The 17,405-nt window shown below is 43.7% G+C and overlaps 1 protein-coding gene and 1 long non-coding RNA gene across 2 annotated transcripts in view; one reads left to right on the top strand and one right to left on the bottom strand.

Annotated features, from left to right (window-relative positions):
• CTDSPL (CTD small phosphatase like) overlaps window positions 1–17,405 on the top strand; it is a 115,897-nt gene that overhangs the window by 32,266 nt on the left and 66,226 nt on the right.
• Window positions 7,123–16,066, bottom strand: LOC116657271. Its single transcript, XR_004312379.1, has 3 exons — window positions 15,977–16,066; window positions 9,291–9,394; window positions 7,123–7,633 (listed from the first exon to the last, which is right to left on the bottom strand). It is a non-coding gene; the product is annotated as an uncharacterized LOC116657271 (long non-coding RNA).

Below are 17,405 nucleotides of genomic sequence, written 5' to 3'. Positions count from 1 at the left end.
ACTATTAATACCCAAATAAGCAACATAGTTCACATATCCTTCAACATATTAATGAGACACCAAAAGCTGCTTTGCAGATCTTTTAATCAAAACTTTTTATTTCATTCCAGCCAAGTAAAAGTTGCTATGCAGCAACTTACATACCAATTCACAGAATTAAAGGGAGAAACAAAAAATTCCTCAATCAAAATTGGAGATTTTTCCACTGTCAGCAATTGATAAAACAGTTATACAAAAGTAAAAATCAGTAAAGGCACAGATGAATGCTTCAACCAAATTGATATTTATAGAATACTAAATTCAACAACAACAGAATACACATTCTTTCAAAATGCACATGATATGTTTACCAAGTTGGTCAAAATCCTGGACCATAAAACAAGTCTCAATAGAGTTGAAAAGTGTGCTATATGTAGAGAGAGTATAGTATATCTTCTGACCACAGTAGAATTAAATTAGAAATTAATAACAGAAATTTATCTAGGGACACCCCACCAACACACTTGTATATAATCCATGGTTCAAAGAAGAAATTACAAGGTATTAGGAAATATTTTTAACTAAATGATAATGAAAATACAACATATAAAAATTTGTAGGATACAGCTAAAGCAGCACATAGAGGAAATTTTATAGCTTTAAATGTTTGTGTTAGAAAAAGGAAAGGTCTTAAATGTGCTGTCTAGTAGAGCTTTCTGTGATGTTGAAAGTGTTCTGTATGTGTGTTGTCCAGTCTGGTAGCCGCTAGTCATGTGTGGCTATTAAGTACTTGAAATGCGGCTAGTGTAACTAAGGAATTGAATTTTTAATTTGTTTAATTTAAGTCGGTATACATTTAGATACCTACATGTGGTTATTGGCTACCATATTGGACAACAAGGGTCTAAAATTCAGTAACCAAAGGATGCTCTTTATATATATATATATACACACACACACACACACACACACACACAAAATAAGTAATAAGGATACAATAAAGATAATAAATCAATGAGCTGAAATGGAGACAAAAAATGGATAAAATCCATAAATCCAAATGCTTGGTCTTTCAAAAGATCAATAACATTTATTAAATACAGAGAGAGCACAGATTAGCAATATCCAGAATAAGAGAGGGGTTATTAATCCTACAGACATTGAAAAACTAGAGTGAAGGGTATAGCTCAGTAGTAGAGTGCATGCTTAGCACTGGGTTCAATCCCCAGTACCTCCATTAAAAATAAATAAATAAACAGAGTTACCTGGGTCCTGGGTTCAATCCCCAGTACCTCCATTAAAAATAAATAAATAAACAGAGTTACCTCCTCCCCCAAAATAAAAATGTTTTTAAAAAGAAAAAAAATAACAGAGGAATATTATGAGCAACTTTATGCCAAAAATATTAAACATTTTGGATGAACTGTACAAATTCTTTGAAAACTATAACTCATCAAAACTGACACAAGATGAAACAGAATCTGAATAGCCCTCTGTCTATTAAAAAAAAGATCTAATTCAGAGATTTCCAGTCAAGATGGCAGAGTAGTAGGACCATAAGCTCACTTCTCCTTGAGACTGCAACAAAACCACAACTGACCTCTAAACAACCATCAAAAAAACCAAAAAACAAAAAACTGGAGACTGGAACCTAGCAAAAAAGATCTTCAACTGGAAACATAAAGAGGGAACCACAGCAGGACAGTAGAAGAGGCACACTTGTGACATAATCAGGCTCCATACCCCCCAGGTAGGCAACCCACAAGCTGAAGAATAATTAAGTTGCAGAGGCCTCCCATAGAAGTGAGAGTTCTAAGCCCCACATCAGGCTCCCCAGCCTGGGGTTCCAGCACTGGGAGGAGGAGACCCCAGGACATCTGGTTTTGAAGGCCTGCAAGGCTTAACTCCAGGAGCCCCATGGGACTTCATTCTCTTGGGAAGCGTACACAGAATCTCGAATGCACCAGGTCCAAGGGCAGAGGCAGTGATTTCAAAGGAACCTGGGCCAGATGCCTGCTGGTTTTGGAGGGTCTCCTGGGGACGCAGGGGACAGCTGTGGCTCACCCAGGAGACATAAAAGCTGGTGGCATACATTCTGGAAGTGTTCATCTACATGAGCTTTCTGGAGGCTGACATCTTGATTGAATCATTAGCACCAAGACCTAGCCCCACCCAACAGCCTGTAGGCTTAAGGGCTGGGAATCCTCAGGCCAAACAACATACTGGGTGGGAACACAGCCCCACCCATCAGCAGACTTCCTGAGCCACAAACGCCTCTAGCCACGGCCCTACTTACCAGAGGTCCAGGACCAAGCTTCAGCCAGCAGTGGGCAGGCATCAGCTCCTCCAGCCAGGAAACCTGCATAAGCCTCTAGTCCAGACTCACCCACCAGAGGGCAGATACCAGAAATAAGAAAACAACAACCCCAAAGCCTGTGGAATTACCCACAAACACAGGCCAGACTCTACCCTGGGACCAGCTCTACCCTGGCCCTTGGGTAGCAAGAAAGGAGTGCACTGCTGGGACACATAGGACGTCTCCCACTGAGGGCCACCTCTGCAAGGTCGAGAAACATAACTAACCTACCTAAAAATACAAATAGAAGGATAGACAATATGAGTCGGCAGAGGAATATCTCCCAGGCCAAGACACAAGATAAAATCCCAGAAGAAGAAATAAGTGATGAGGAGACAGGCAACTTATCCGAGAAAGAGTATAAAGTAATGATGGTGAAGATGTTCAGAGAACTCAAGAGGAACATAGATGCCCAGAGAGAAGTTTTTAGGAAAGAGCTGGAAAATATAAAGAATACCCAGAGTTGAGTAAAATCACTGAAATGTATAACACACTAGAAGGAACCAAGAATAGACTAAATGAGGCAGAAGGATGGATCAATGAGCTAGAAGACAGATTGGTGGAAATCACTACCACAGAACAGAAAAAAGAAAAAGAGTGAAAAGAAATGAGGATAGTTTTAAGAGGACTCTGGGACAACATGAAGTGCTCTAATATTCACATTATAGAGTCCCAGAAAGAGAAGAGAGAGAGAAAGGACCTGAGTAAGTTTTTGAAGAGATAATAATCAAAAACTTCCCTAACTTGGGAAAGAAAACAGTCACCCAAGTCCAGGAAGCTCAGAGAGTTCCACACAGGATCAACCCAAAGAGGAACGCACCAAGGCAGATAGTAATCAAGTTGACAAAAATTAAGGATAAGGAGAAAATACTAAAATTAGCAAGAGAAAAACAACAAATAACATGCAAGGGAACTCCCATAAAGTCATCAGCTTGTTTTTCAGCAAAAACTGTACAGTCCAGAAGGGAGTGGCACGATATATTTAAAGTGATGAAAGAGGAAAACTTACAACCGAGAATACTCCATCCAGCAAGGCTCTCGTTCAGATTTGATGGAGAAATCAAAAGCTTCACGGATAAACAAAAGCTAAAAAAAATTCAGCACCACCAAAACAGCTTTACAACAAATTTTAAAGGAACTTTTCTAGTCATCAAACCATAAGAAAAGAGAACAAAAAGAAGAAAGAGGAAAAAAATAATACTTACAAAAGGTTACTTTGGCAACTGGGGGCCTTTTATGCTTCCATATGAATTTTTGAATTGTTTGTTCTAGTTCTGTGAAAAATGTCATGAGTATTTTGACAGGGGTTGCATTGGATCTGTGGATTGCTTTGTGTGGCCATTTTGATAATGTTGATTCTTCCAATCCAAGAGCACAAGATGTCTTTCCATTTCTTTGTGTCATCTTCAGTTTCCTTCGTAAGTGTTTTACAGTTTTCAGAATATAGGTGACCTCCTTGGTTAAGTTTGTTTCTAGGTATTCTGTTGTTTTTGATGCAATGGAAGTCTTTATGCCAGTTATAAAATTCTGGTTTTTGAAGTGAAAAAAAAAAAGTGAATGAAGAGCCACAAGAGGCAAAATATCCTTCGTTTTTATGGGTGAGTTGTATTCCGTTGCATATATATGCTACATCTTCTTTATGCATTCATCTTTTGATGTGCACTTGGGATGCTTCCATGTCTTGGCAATTGTAAATAATATTGCTGTTAATAATGGGGGGGGTGTGTCTTTTTGAATTAATGTTTTTGTGTTTCTCAGATACATGCCCAGGAGTGGAGTTGCTGGGCCATGTGGTAGTTCTCTTTTCAAGTTTTTAAGAAACCTCTAAGAGAATGTGACAATGAATGTATGTATGTTCATGTATAACTGAAAAATTGTGCTCTACACTGGAATTTGACACAACATTGTAAAATGACTGTAACTCAAAAAAAGTTTTAAAAAAATAAAAAGTACTAAAAAAAAAAAAAGAAGCCTCTATATTGTTTTCTATGGTGGCTACACCAATTTACATTCCCATCAACAATGTACAGGGGTTCCCTTTTCTCCACATCCTTGCCAACATTTGTTATTTGTGCTCTTTTTGATGATGGTCGTTCTGACAGGGGTGAAATGATACCTCATCGTGATTTGTATTTGCATTTCCCTAATATTAGTGATGCTGAGCAACTTTTCATGTTCCTGTTGGCCATCTGAATTTCCTTTTTTGGAGAAATGTCTATTCAGTTCTCATATTTTAAATGGGTTGGTTTGTTGTTTGCTTTTTGGTTGAAGTACAGTTGATTTAAAATGTTGTATTAGTTTCTGGTGTACAGCATGGATGGACTTGGAAGGCATTATGCTAAGTGTAGTAAGTCAGACAGAGAAAGGTAAATACTGTAAGATGTCACTTGCATGTGGAATCTAAAAAAATACAACAAACTAGTGAATATAACAGAAAAGAAAACAGACTCACAGATGTAGAGAAGGGACTAGTGGTTACCAGTGGGGAGAGGGAAGGGGGAGGGGCAAGATGGAGGTGGAGGATTAAGAGGTACGAACTATCAGGTGTAAAATAAGCCACCAGGATGTACTGCACAGCATGGGAAATACAGCCAATATGTTATAATAACTATAAATGGGGTATAACCTTTAAAAATTTGTGAATCACTATATTGTATACCTGTAACATAACATATACATCAACTATACTTCAATTAATAAATGTGATATTGCAAAATAAATACACAAATAAATTTTTAATGGTTAAATAAATAAATTTTAAAAATCTAACTCAACATCAAAAACTTTTCACAATGATTTGGAACTCTCAGACAATGTTGGTAGGAGAGTAAAATGATATAATTGCTTCGGGAAAAAGTCTGGCATTTCTTATAAAAAGCTAAATATACAGCTTTTCTTTGACTCAGCAGTTCTACTCAGTTATTTATGCAAGAGAAATTGAAATAAATCATGTAAAGCCTGGCTGTCCCCATCAATAGGAAAATGGATAAAACACAGTAGTATATTTGTACAATGGAATACTATTCCACAGTATTAAGGAGAAAATTGCTAATAGATGTAACAGCACGTATGAAACTAAAAAAAAAAAAAAATGCTGAGTGAGAGAAACCTTCCACAAAAGTAGTATATACTGTGAGTTTCCATTTTTGTGAAATTCTAAAACAGGCAGAACTAGTCTGTGGGGGAAAGAAATGAAAACAGTGGTTCTTTCTGGAGGAGTAAGTGTTTTTTTAGTCAGGTGTATATATTTGTCTAAACTCAGTCAATGTACACTTAAGATTTGGGCACTTCGTTGAACATAAATTTTACCTCAAAAGAAAAAAAAATAATCTTGAATCACAGTTAATGATAGGCATGCTGAATTATTTAGGGAAAGTCTGATATTTCTGTAGTTTACTCTGAAATATATTGAAAAGATAAGATGGATTGATGAATAGAACAATGAATGTGTGTATAGATATGTGTGATTAAGCAAATATAGTAAAAGTGTTAATGGTAGAATCTAGGTGGCCTTAAACATCTTTTGTTGTCTATTTAAAATTTTTCTTAATGAAAGTTGGGGAGAAAAAGTGCAGAAAAAGTGTGCTTTTAACTCAGTATACACAGAATTACTGAAATGCAGTGAATTGAACCTTCACTGGGATCTGCTTTTATAGATGAGAAAAATGTGCTATGAACACATTTGTTCTGAGTTTCTTGAGAGCTACTGTAAGCCAAAGACCATGGAATAATTAATTATTGATTAATATAAATCAAGCATTTTTCCTTGTCCTCTAGAAACCTGCAATCTAATGGAGCATATGAAACAAATACACCATTAATAGAGTTCAGATGACACATCCTCTAATGGAGGTAAGGACAATCTGGTGTGGTTACTCAGCAGAGTGAGGGCATATTAGGTTAGAGGAAACCATGGAGGCTGCATGGAGGAGGCAGTATTTTAGATACCAGCAGGACAAAGGGGCTTCAGCAGGGAAGATGGTATCCTGAGTGCAGAAGGGAGACCGTGCAGATGTTTGGAGGGGTGTGAAATAAAGCTCTGAAAGGTGGGACCAGGGCCTTGAAAACCAGGTTTAGGTTTTACTCAGTACACAGGTAGGAGACAAACGTTGTCTTTGGGCAAGGGAGGGGGATGGATGCTTTAACATAAGTGTTACTTACTGGTACCCAAGAGAGGGGCCCAGTCCCTGGCTTTAACTTCAAAGGAGTTAGATTAAAGGATCTCCAAGGTCTGTCCAGTTCCAGCGTGCTGGGATCTGCTGGCTGCTGGGAAAAGTTGTTTCTCAAACAGATTAAGTATTTCCTCTTGCAATATTCTGCTGCTCTGTTTGCCAACCCTTTCTTCATAAAATCTGGATTGTACTGTTAGATATATTAACAGATTCCATATTCCAAGTTGTAACATTTCAAGCTGTTGAATTTTCACACTGAAAAAATGACTGGTTGTGGTTGTGTCGTTAAGCTGGGTGGGGGTCACAGGGCAAGCCTTACAGCACTTGTCTCACAAGGGACCCAGTCATTCTGCGTAGTCACACATGGGTCTGAGTAACCTGAACTTGAAGTGAGACTCTTCACGAGGGCTTGTATCATTTTAGTAATTCCCGGATGCACGCAAACAGAATCTTAAAAGTGTATGAGCAAAAAGGGAAAAAAAGTATATGCGCTATATATAAAAATAGAAAAAACCCAATTTCTTCTTATAGCACAGGGAACTATATTCAATATCTTGTAATAACCTTTAATGAAAAAGAATATGAAAACAACTCTATGTATATGCATGACTGGGACATTACACTGTACACCAGAGATTAACACATTGTAACAGACTAGACTGCAATTAAAAACAGAAGGATATGAGACAATGCAGTTCTTGTGTTGAAAAGAAAATCCATTACTCTGTGAGTTTTTAATAATAGGTTTATTGTTATCTCTGATGCGTTTTGATCTTTGGCCCAGGATAAAATAGTCCCAGATATATTGCACCGTTGGGTAAGCAATGAAAAATTAACTTTCGTCCCTAGGCATCCATATGTCTCGGTGGGCATGTGCTTGTGTCAAGAGTGAAGGAAAAATGCTGGAAATACTGTTATTTTCAGACCACTGGTGCCAAGTGTTTGATGTGAGGAAAGAACTGATATGCTGAAAAAGTTGTGTGAGGTGGGAACTCAGTAAGAAAGGTAGCCCAGAGCACTCTCAGTGGTACGTTTGCCATTGCTGTGCTGGTCTGATGAGTGGCTTAGACCCAGTTCCAAAGACAGGAGTTTGATCTCTGGTGGAGTGCCGGTTACACAGCGGGCTCTGTGGCAGAGAAAACGTTTCTTAGCGTTCATTCACTTTCCATCTTCTTAGGCAGAGAAACCATGTCCTAACCTCATGAAAACCACTTGCACACCAAGCCATACGTCTCAAGGGTCTCAGAGATTTCTGCTCTGTGAATGGGACAGAGATGGTTGGTATTCAAGTTTACTGATGGAATCAGTCCAGAGTAACTTCAGAACCCCCCAGGTCTTTTACAAATAGAATGTTCTTTCAGGGAACGTGAATGGGGTCTCAGATCAGAGCTGCTTCAAAGAGGTGAGGGACATGCCTCCAAACTAGGTCCCGATAAAGGGAGAAAGGTGCTTGTCCTCTGCTAGGGACTAGAGTGCCACATTGAGGCTCTCTTCCATTTTTTAAACATTCCTCTGAAATGTCCGCTTTCTGCTTGTTAGCAGACAGCCTGTTTTGAAGCCAGATATCCTGTCCAAATAATAACAACCGTGTCATAACATCTGTCATTAACACCCTTTCCCCTTTCTGCAACTTATTTCCAAGGATTTTTCTTACGGTTGTAAAAGGAACTATTGAAATCTTAGAAAATACAGAAAGGTGTTGAGCCACAGAAGTCATCCCTAATACCACAGCTTAAAGAAGTTCACCACTGTTAGCGTTTTAAGATTTTTCTTCTATTAAATTTCTCTTGCATAGGTATATGTATAACTGTCCTAAGGGGGCCATGCGAAATACACTTGCTGTTTTTCACAAAACATGAGAATTTCTCCCATATTATAAAAACCCTTGGAGAATATACTTAATGACTACAGAATATTCATTCCATTTTGTGAACATAGCATCATTTTTTAATGGCACCTCACTATGAGACATTTAGATTGTTTCCAGTGTTCTGTTGTAAAAGCGGCAATAGCTTTGATTTCAGGCGACACATTTCTGTGTCTGGGGAATGAGGAGAAATGTGTGAGTTGGCCAGGTTGCCTGATGGTCCCAAGCTGAACCTATTCAGACCCCTTCTCAGGGCCTCTGTCTGGCTGTCAGTGCACATTGGGTCCAGATTGAAGGACTAGAGAGGGAGTCCTCAGATCCATTGATCATGGCAGGGATCACTCTGTGTCTGTGCTGTGTCTTCTTGGGGGACAAGCTAGCTCTGGGGATGGGAGTCCCTCCCAGTGGACAACTCCTCTGCTCCCAAAGGGCATATCCCTTCCTCACTCTTTCTCAGAAAGAGACACCACTTTCCGGGTCCTTTGTGGATGTGATCTTGGGTCCAAAACAGAGGAGCTTTAAGTGACTTGGAGCCTATATGGCCTAATCAGAATGATACAAGCAGTGGCTAATACTTACTGAGCATTTGCTGTGATGCGTCAGGTGCTTTACAGACAGCATCTTGTTGAATTTACAGACCTCTTGTTCTGAGAGCAAGCGGTTGTGTTGCCTGGTGACAGTTAGCAAGGCGGGCTCTGGGTCACACAGACCTGGTTAGAGTCCCAGCCCCACTGTTCGCCGGTAGCTGTGTGACTCTGGCTGGTGCATCAGTTAGAAATGCACTCAGCTGCAAAAATCAGAAAACCCAACCAAGAGTGGCTTAAACAAGGTGGTAGTTATTTTTCTGACTTAATGAGAATTCTGGAGGGAGCCAGTCCAGGGCTTATACAGTATCTTCAGGGACCCACTCTCTTACCTTCCTCCTTATGCTGTCTTCCACTTGTGGCTTTCATCCTCATGGTTGTGAGATGGCTGCATCTGAGGCAGGGAGAGGTAGAGAAGGAGAGAGCGGAGCAGCCCCTGTGTCAGGAAAGCAAAAGCTCGTTTTGAAACACTCAGCTTCTGTCTTGTCAGCCAGAACCCCGCCACGTGGCCACCTGGCTGTAAGAGACTCCGTGGGAGAAGTTTTAGCTGGGCAGGGTTCCGTCCCCAAAGAAATCAGGGTTCTGTTAGAAGGGGAGACAAGGGAGTGTTTGATGGGTAAGCAGCCATCAGTGTCTGTATCAGCAAGTCACTCAATCTCTTTGAAGCTCAGTGTGGTTCCTCTGGTAATAGTACCCCCTCCCTATTCCAGACAGGCTCTTTTACCTTACAAGAGGTGTGCCCGCATGGTATGGGAGTTCCCCAGGGACAGAGCAAACTCAGACCTGGGCCCCAGCAGCACACAGTCCCTTCCATTGGGTGTCAGCGCCTCCCAGTAGGCCTGTTGGCACCTCATTGTTGAGGAGGTACCAGAGCTCTGGGCCCGCGCTCCCGTGCCATCACTTTAGAAGTGGGCATCCATGGCTCCCGCCACACCCTAGGGGTTCTTCCCAGGGTGGAAAGCTAGCTGCTTCGCCTGCCTCTTTCACTTGCTGCTTTTCCACTCTGTGCTGACTGGCCCCGTCTGCCGTCTCTGCTGCATCTCATCTCCAAACCCAGCAAAAGAGAGTGTCTTGGGTGAGTCGTAACCCTTCAGTGAGGAACATTGCAATCAGGCAGTCTTCATTTCCCGGTGGTCACCAGTCACTCGTTAGCTGTGGGGCACGTTGTGGCCTCTTTCCTCAACAGGGAGAAACCAGTGTCTGTGGCAAGTAATGGTGGACCCCAGGCCCCCCATCTGTTAACTCAAGAGAGTCTCAGGGATGCAGAACCACACAATTCGAGGGCACCAAGCACGTTGAAACCACATGAATTGTGCCCTAGGAAACCCTGTTGCCTGGAAGCTGAACCGCAGGACAGTCCATATCCCGGAAGGGTGGGCCTCCGTTGGTGATGGAGACTGAGATGGGGTAAGCGTCCTGTTTTCTGACGGTTAGAGAGACCGCCTGGGCCCCTGCACACGAACTCCAGGGCGCCGTGGAGAATGTGGTGCTGTGGAAGGCAGGGGAGATCTCAGGCAAGGGGGGCTGGTCCCACCTCTGGCGATCCTGAGGAGGACCTCAAGCTCTGCAGGACAGCTGCGGGTGGCCACACCCTTCATCCTAGGCTGCTGAGAGGTGAGAGGCAGGCAGTCGTCGGGACAAATGAGGGAATTTGTGTGCACAGTCTTTGAAGCTGTGACTCACTCCGGAGGCCTCCGTGTGGCTGTTGTTACAGCTGCTGTTGCTGCAAAACAGCTTTGAACCTGAGGTGTGAGATCGCCTCTGGAGGTCTGGGCAGGGAGCGGGGGCATCGTTTGGCAGCTCGGGACTTGAGAGGCTGAGGTCAGTGATCCAGGAAGGGGACAGAAGATGGGTTGATGAATAAGGCTCCTCTGTCTCCTCCATAGCACTCTTAGGTTATTTGTGCAATTCTGGATGGAGAGGGAGCGCGCCCACCTGGGCCCTAAGGGTCAAAGGCAGGAGTCAGACAAGGAGGCCCTTGTTGTCACGAGAGTTATCACAAGGCTGTCGAGGCCAAAAGTAGGCAAAGATCTGTAACACCTCCACCAGACTCCTCTCCATTTGGGCTGTGCGCTGCCTCGTGGTAAACTGGGCACGGGCTGGAGGCCTCTTAGGCACCCAGTAGTTCCCTTTCCCTCATTCACCCTGCATCCGTGCTCTTGCCCAGAGAAAGGACAGCGGGCAGAGTGCCATCCTGCTGCGGCGAGCTCCTGCCAAGTCCACGTGCAGTTGCTTCTGGCCAGTGCCAGGTCCCCAGGCCAGCCTGCCACTTCCACTGCCACTAGGTAACTGGTTTATCCTAGCCACACACACACAGGCTCTAACTGTGTAAACAGAAAACCACCGGATGGCACTGCCTCCCTCCCCAGTCCCTCCCACACACTTGCGTGGCCTCAGGAGTTCTCCATCAGCCTGTGCGGGACTGGAGGGCTGTCTAGTAAATCTCCTTAATAGGAAGAATTCTGTAAAATAAAGTTGGTTTCGTGGGCTGGCTGCTGGTCAGACTGCCAGCAGAACTGCCCTTCACTAAAACGTTGAACTTGGTTATGTGACATTTACATTTTAAGCAGAGAAGAAAACCAGATCGCTGAGCAGAGCCAAGCTGGTTTGGTGGGTTTTGTTGTTGTCGTTTTGGCTATTTAGCACTAATTCCCTTTGGGGAAAGATCCTCTCTTGGTCCTTTTCAGACATCCCAGTAGAGAAGGGGTGAGACCCTCTATCAGGCTTGAGAAGAAAGGACCCGCACCAGTGCTTGGAAGAGCCCAGGTCCTAAACTCCCCCGAGGTGAGAAGGAACCTTGCAGCGTGCAGAGCTCACCATAGTGGGAGCAGAGATGGGAGCAGGGAGCCCATCAGGGGTAAGAGGGGCTCTTCCAGCTCCCCGGCCAGAGCACTGCTCCACCCCAGGCTCCTGAGAATCAGCACCACTGGACACCAGGCTCCAAGACTGGGTACCCGAGATGGCATGGCTCACGCTTGTCTCAGTACTCAGCCTACAGCTCTCCGTCCAGCCTCCTTTTCGTGGAGAAAACATGTCTGTGGCCATGTGTCCCTTTCCATCCCACACATGCAGGACACATCTCCCGCTGCATCGTGCAGACCTGGTCCAAACCTCTGCTACTTCCTTCTCCACCACATCTCTGATCTGGGAAAGTGGTTTTCTGCCCACTCTCACATCTTGACTGCAGGATTGCAACAGCCTCCTAAGCAGGCTTCCTGCCTCTCGGTCTCATCTTCATCATCCTGTACATCTTCCCAGCACAACTTGCCAAAACATGATGCACTCTAGTCATGCCTCTGGAAGCTTTCAGCACCTCCTCACTGCCTACGAGAAACAGAAGGTGGGAGAACCTTCCTTTGTGATTTGGTCCCCTTCTGCGTCTCTGAGTCGTTACACTTTGTTCTGCCCACAGCTCCAAACATAGGGACTCAGGAAGCACTTAGAGACGGAATGAATTGATATAAAAATTAGGAAGCCAAACGAGTTTGCTGGTGTTTTTAATTTAGTAGTTGTAGAGCTACCATGCTAACGTCTGCGTAAGATATTAAAATGGTACCACTGGTAGTCTTTTCACGGTTTTCTTGAGATAAGCTGTTATCCAAAGAATTGAGAAGCCCTTCTTGTTTCATAAAGGGGGCAGGGTGTATGGAATATATAAAGAAACTGAGAGTCAAATAACATTTTGATCTTTCATTTTGAATTTGTAGCTCAGATAATGCCTCCAAAAAGGATTCACTCTTTTTTTAGCCAGCCAGTTCTCTAGTCAAGTTTAAAAAGGCTTGGAAGAACATGTGATTTTTAAAATATCCTGGAGGATTTTTCCAGGCCTGGGCGACTCACGGGTCAATGCACAGCTATTTCTGTATGTGAGTAGAGTTGGCGGTGCTCTGCATGTTTGCTGAGGGCCGAGGCCTGGTTGTCTGGATGGGAGGTTGGATGGAAGGACTTTCTTCCCTTCTTGCACCACAGCTGGGCTCTACCGTGGACCTGTGGCCTGTTCCCCTCACCCATCTGTGTTTGCCTACCTACAGCTGCTGCAAGGTGCTTCTTCTGAGCTGGTCCCTTTCAGTTGTGGGAACCCTGGCTCCGTGTCAGAGGTGTTGCACACAGTTCTGAACCAAGGAGGCATTTGGGAATTCACTCTAGGGGAGTGTAGACTGTCCCACGTAGGGGTATACATGATCCATCAATGAGAAATAAACAGTTTCCAGCTGATTTGAAGGCCTGTTATTTTTCAAGGTTTGAGTCCTGCTTATAGGAAGAGGAATCCTTGGGGCAAATGGAGACTGGAGGAGTGTGGGGCGGCAACCAAGGATCAAGTGCCCAGCCCAGCCCTGCAGCTCATCTTCTGATTTTCTGGGCCAGGCCTTTCCTGCTGAGGCACAGTCCCTTTCAAATTAGAGTTTGGTTCAATTCACTCTTGTGGTCGATGTTTTCCGTTTGCCCCTCAGATCCACTCTTCACCCTTCTCCACCCTGCCCCGTGCTCTGGAAGCTGACCGTAGGGACCGTATGAATAGGCCCCTGCCTTCATGGTGCTCTATTGTGCTCTTTACCCAGTGGGGAGGACTGACAGGAGATAAGTGGGGTAGGTAGAGTGGCTTGGGAGGGGGCAGGTGAGGCCCAAGTGTTGATTCTCCCAGCTCCTCCCTGTGGCGTCACCAGGTCTGGGCGCCTGGTAAACAGCCCTCTCCACAGGGCCCTTTGTCAAAGGTTCCAGGAGCCTCTCCTCCCTCACCCCTTTGGTCCTGGCGTGTAAATGTGGCACTGGTACTGGTCCCAGAATACTGTGCTGTGGTTCCCCTACCCCCTGCCCACCCCTCGATAAATGGTCCCTTTATGAAACTCTCCTCAGATTACCCAGTTTGAGAGTGCCATCTGTTTGCTGCCAGAACCCTGGCGGATATGGTTCCTAAGATCTTTTCCAACCCCGAAAAAAGATGCCTGCTAGCAAGGGGGAGCTGGCCCTTTGGGGTTACCATTTTTCACTGATGCCTCCCTACCTGCTTCACCAGGATTGTGGGAGGGAGGGACTGGTAGAAATGTGATCTCCAGAACACAGTCACTAGGACAAGAATCACCGGTACCTTGGCAGACATAGGCTGTTAGAATCCTGATTTCCAAAGAGCTCACAGGTGTGTGGTCCCACATGGCAGAGGGGAGGGGGCGGGGGGTGTTGGCACCAACCAGGGCTGGACCGTCCACCCCCCCCCCTTCCTGCCTCTTTGACCTTGAACAAGTCACTTTACTCTTGGAGCCTTAGCCTCTTCCCTCCTAGCCCCGAGCTGACAGCGCCCACCCTGGCCCACACACGACTGTTACGAGGGGCAAAGGAAGAAGTCTGTGCTGGGCTGGAGAGAGTGGCAGTCATAAACAGCTTTTATTGTGGTGGGGTCACAGGCAGGGCACAGAGCCCTGTGGGGACATTACCCCTGCTCCTGTCCTAGCCATACCCACTTCCTTTCCCTCTTTCCTGCTGTCCACACTTGCTGGGACAGACGTGGCTCCCAGAGTGTCAATTTCAGGATCAAAGCTTGACCTCAGAGATACCAGGTTACAGAATCATGGCTTCAAAGATCAGTGGCTGCCTTCAGCCATCTCTGGAATTCAGATCCGGACCTTGAGGGTCTTAGGCAGCCACCTGTGGCCCTTCTAAAAGCAACGACTTCAAACAAGGTCCAAGAGAGGAAAAGGGAAATTGAGTATGCTTTTTTTTAATTGAAGTGTAGTTGATTTACAATGTTAGTTTCACGTGTACAGCAAAGTGATTCAATTACACATATATATACACACATATATTTTCAGATTCTTGTCCATTGTATGTTATTACAAGAAACTGAATATAGTTCGCTGTGCTATACAGTAGGTCTGTGTTATTTATCTATCTTATATATAGTAGCATGTATATGTTAATTCCAAACTCCTGTTTTATCCCTCCCCCAACTTTCCCTTTGGTAACCATAGTTTTTCTGTTGTCTGTGAGTCTGTTTCTGGTTTGTCAATAAGATTTGTATCGTATTTTAGATTCCACATACAAGTGATGTCATTGGATATTTGACCTTTTCTGACTTCACTTAATATGATCCATATGATCATCTCTAGGTCCATCTATGTTGGTGCAAATGGCATTATTTCATTCTTTTTTATGACTGAAAAATTGAGTATACTTTGAAAATTTATATATTTTTAATTATTAAAGTTATCACAGACAGTTCTTGACATATGAGAAAAATACATTCTTGAAAACTACAAATGTCAAGTGCAGTTTTCTCTTTAAAAAAGAAAAGTAAAGACACTTAAAGAACTTCCATCCTACTCACTCAACACTGTTGATACTGTGTTATGCCACATGCACACAGTCCACACGCAGCACGTGTGCAGACCCGCTGTGGAGCTGAGGAAGGAGAAAAGGGGTGAAGGAGTGACGGGCGGGAGAGGGCCCAGCACCACCTGCCCTGGTGGACAGATGCCTCGCTGTGTTTATTACACAGCAGCTGGGAACCGTGCACACAGTAATGTGAGTGAATCTTACGAACATAGTGCTTAGTGGAAAATTAAAGTGAGATGCACAAACTAATAATTCCGTAAGTTAAAAATAGGTGCATGGAAAACCCCATCACAAGCAAACATCAAGATACACCTCAGGCACATTAGAAAGTTTACTTCTGGGGTGAGGGGGTGGAAGGGGGCTCCAAGGGAAAAAACAAGAAAAGCACACATGCATACTCATCATGTGCTCCTGAGGTACAAAACAAACAGACACAGAAAGTCTTCGCTTCTTTTGCTTTTAGATTTTAAAAGAAACATTAAAAAGCTTTTTACTGTTTGGTTTGCATGGTCTTCCCCCCTTCACTCCCCCCCCCGTAGCCTTCATTGTAGCCCCTAAACCACAAGTAGTTAATGGATCAAAAGTACCCTTTGTAGGGTCAGAACACAAACACCATGCAGACACTGCCCAGAAACCACATGAAAGAAGGGATGCTGTGAGCCGCCCTGCAGGCTCCCTTCTGGGAACTCACCACCTGGTAGAGCCCGCCAAGCGGGCGAGTGTCCATCGCAGCAGGCGAGAGCACCATCCTAAACGTGGTTCTCTTTTATTAAAAAGTGCCTGATGGAAAGAAAGCAGGAGATGTGGCAGATGCATGTAGACCTATCGAAAGAGCCTGCATAAAATATTTTGAACGATACACCCGCTTCTCTCTTTTTGGTATATTTCCTTTTAGTTTCATGTCATGCGTGATTTTTTTCTCCCAAAGCAATATCACATTCTACATAATCACATTTCACAAAAATATTTTTACATCTTCACCCCAGTTATTCTGTCTTTAATGTTGCATTTAACAGTACTTTTCCATTTTGCCACACAGACTCAGTTACATCATTTTTAATGGCTGAGTAATATTTTATTGACTAAATATCCCAACACTTATCAAAATGACATTTAGGCTGCTTTCCACTTACTTTCTTGTAACTAATGCAGAAAAGGAGATATTCGTGCTGCATATAACTTTTTCATATTTTAAATGAATCTCTTAGGATAGACTCAGGAAATAGAATTCCTGGGTGAAGGAGTGTTTTAAAAGCATCTGTGACTTTTGGTACAAATTACTAAGTTGTTTTCTAAAAGCATAGTAGCAATCTATACTTCCAGTAGCATGTTCTTATGCCAACATTATGTTTTATAAGTTGGTGATTGCCAATTTAATAGCTAACCTACATTGATTTAGTTTTACACTTCTTTGGTTAATAGTGAAGTTGAAATTTTTCCACGTTTGTATTTCTGTTTACATATTCTTATTGGGGGTGATCTTGGGCTGGTATTGTGTGTGTGTGTGTGTGTGTGTGTGTGTGTCTGTGCAACCTTTGCCCAATATTGATATTTAATCTTTGTCACAATTCTGCAGCTGTTCTGTTTGCCCTTTAAAATTTTTTAAAATTTTTACATAAGGTGTTTTTTTTTTTTAACTGATATTGATTAATCAGTGTTTTTATTTACTTTGGTGGCTAAATAAAAATCAAGATACCCTGTTGGTTAAATCTGAGGAAGAAATTTTGCCATGTGGTGTGATGAAAAATGCATCCAACTGAGGCCTTAGAAGGTGGTCAGGGCGGGGTTCCAATCCCTGCCTGTGACATCCCAAGCAAATTAGTCAAGCTCTTGGAGCCCCACTGCCTTTATTCACGCCAGGAAATTATGATCCTCATCATCCAGGTGTGGGCTGGGATCGTGAACGGACACTGGCACAGTGGGAGCCCAGTAAACATGCTTCCTTCTCCCTGCCCCTCGCCCTCCAGAACATAGTGGTTCCGAGGACCCCGCCCCAGCACTCAGCCGGCACTGCCCGCGGGGTGCCCAGCACTGCCCCTGGGGCTGCCCCTTCTCTTCCAGGCAGGAGGCCCAGGGACATGGTAGTGGCCTTGCTTCTTGCCAGTTGCTCGCAACAGTAG

The sequence above is a fragment of the Camelus ferus genome, chromosome 17, assembly GCF_009834535.1.
Source record: "Camelus ferus isolate YT-003-E chromosome 17, BCGSAC_Cfer_1.0, whole genome shotgun sequence".
NCBI classification, from domain to species: Eukaryota; Metazoa; Chordata; class Mammalia; order Artiodactyla; family Camelidae; genus Camelus; species Camelus ferus.
This window is presented reverse-complemented; position numbering and strand designations above follow the sequence as displayed.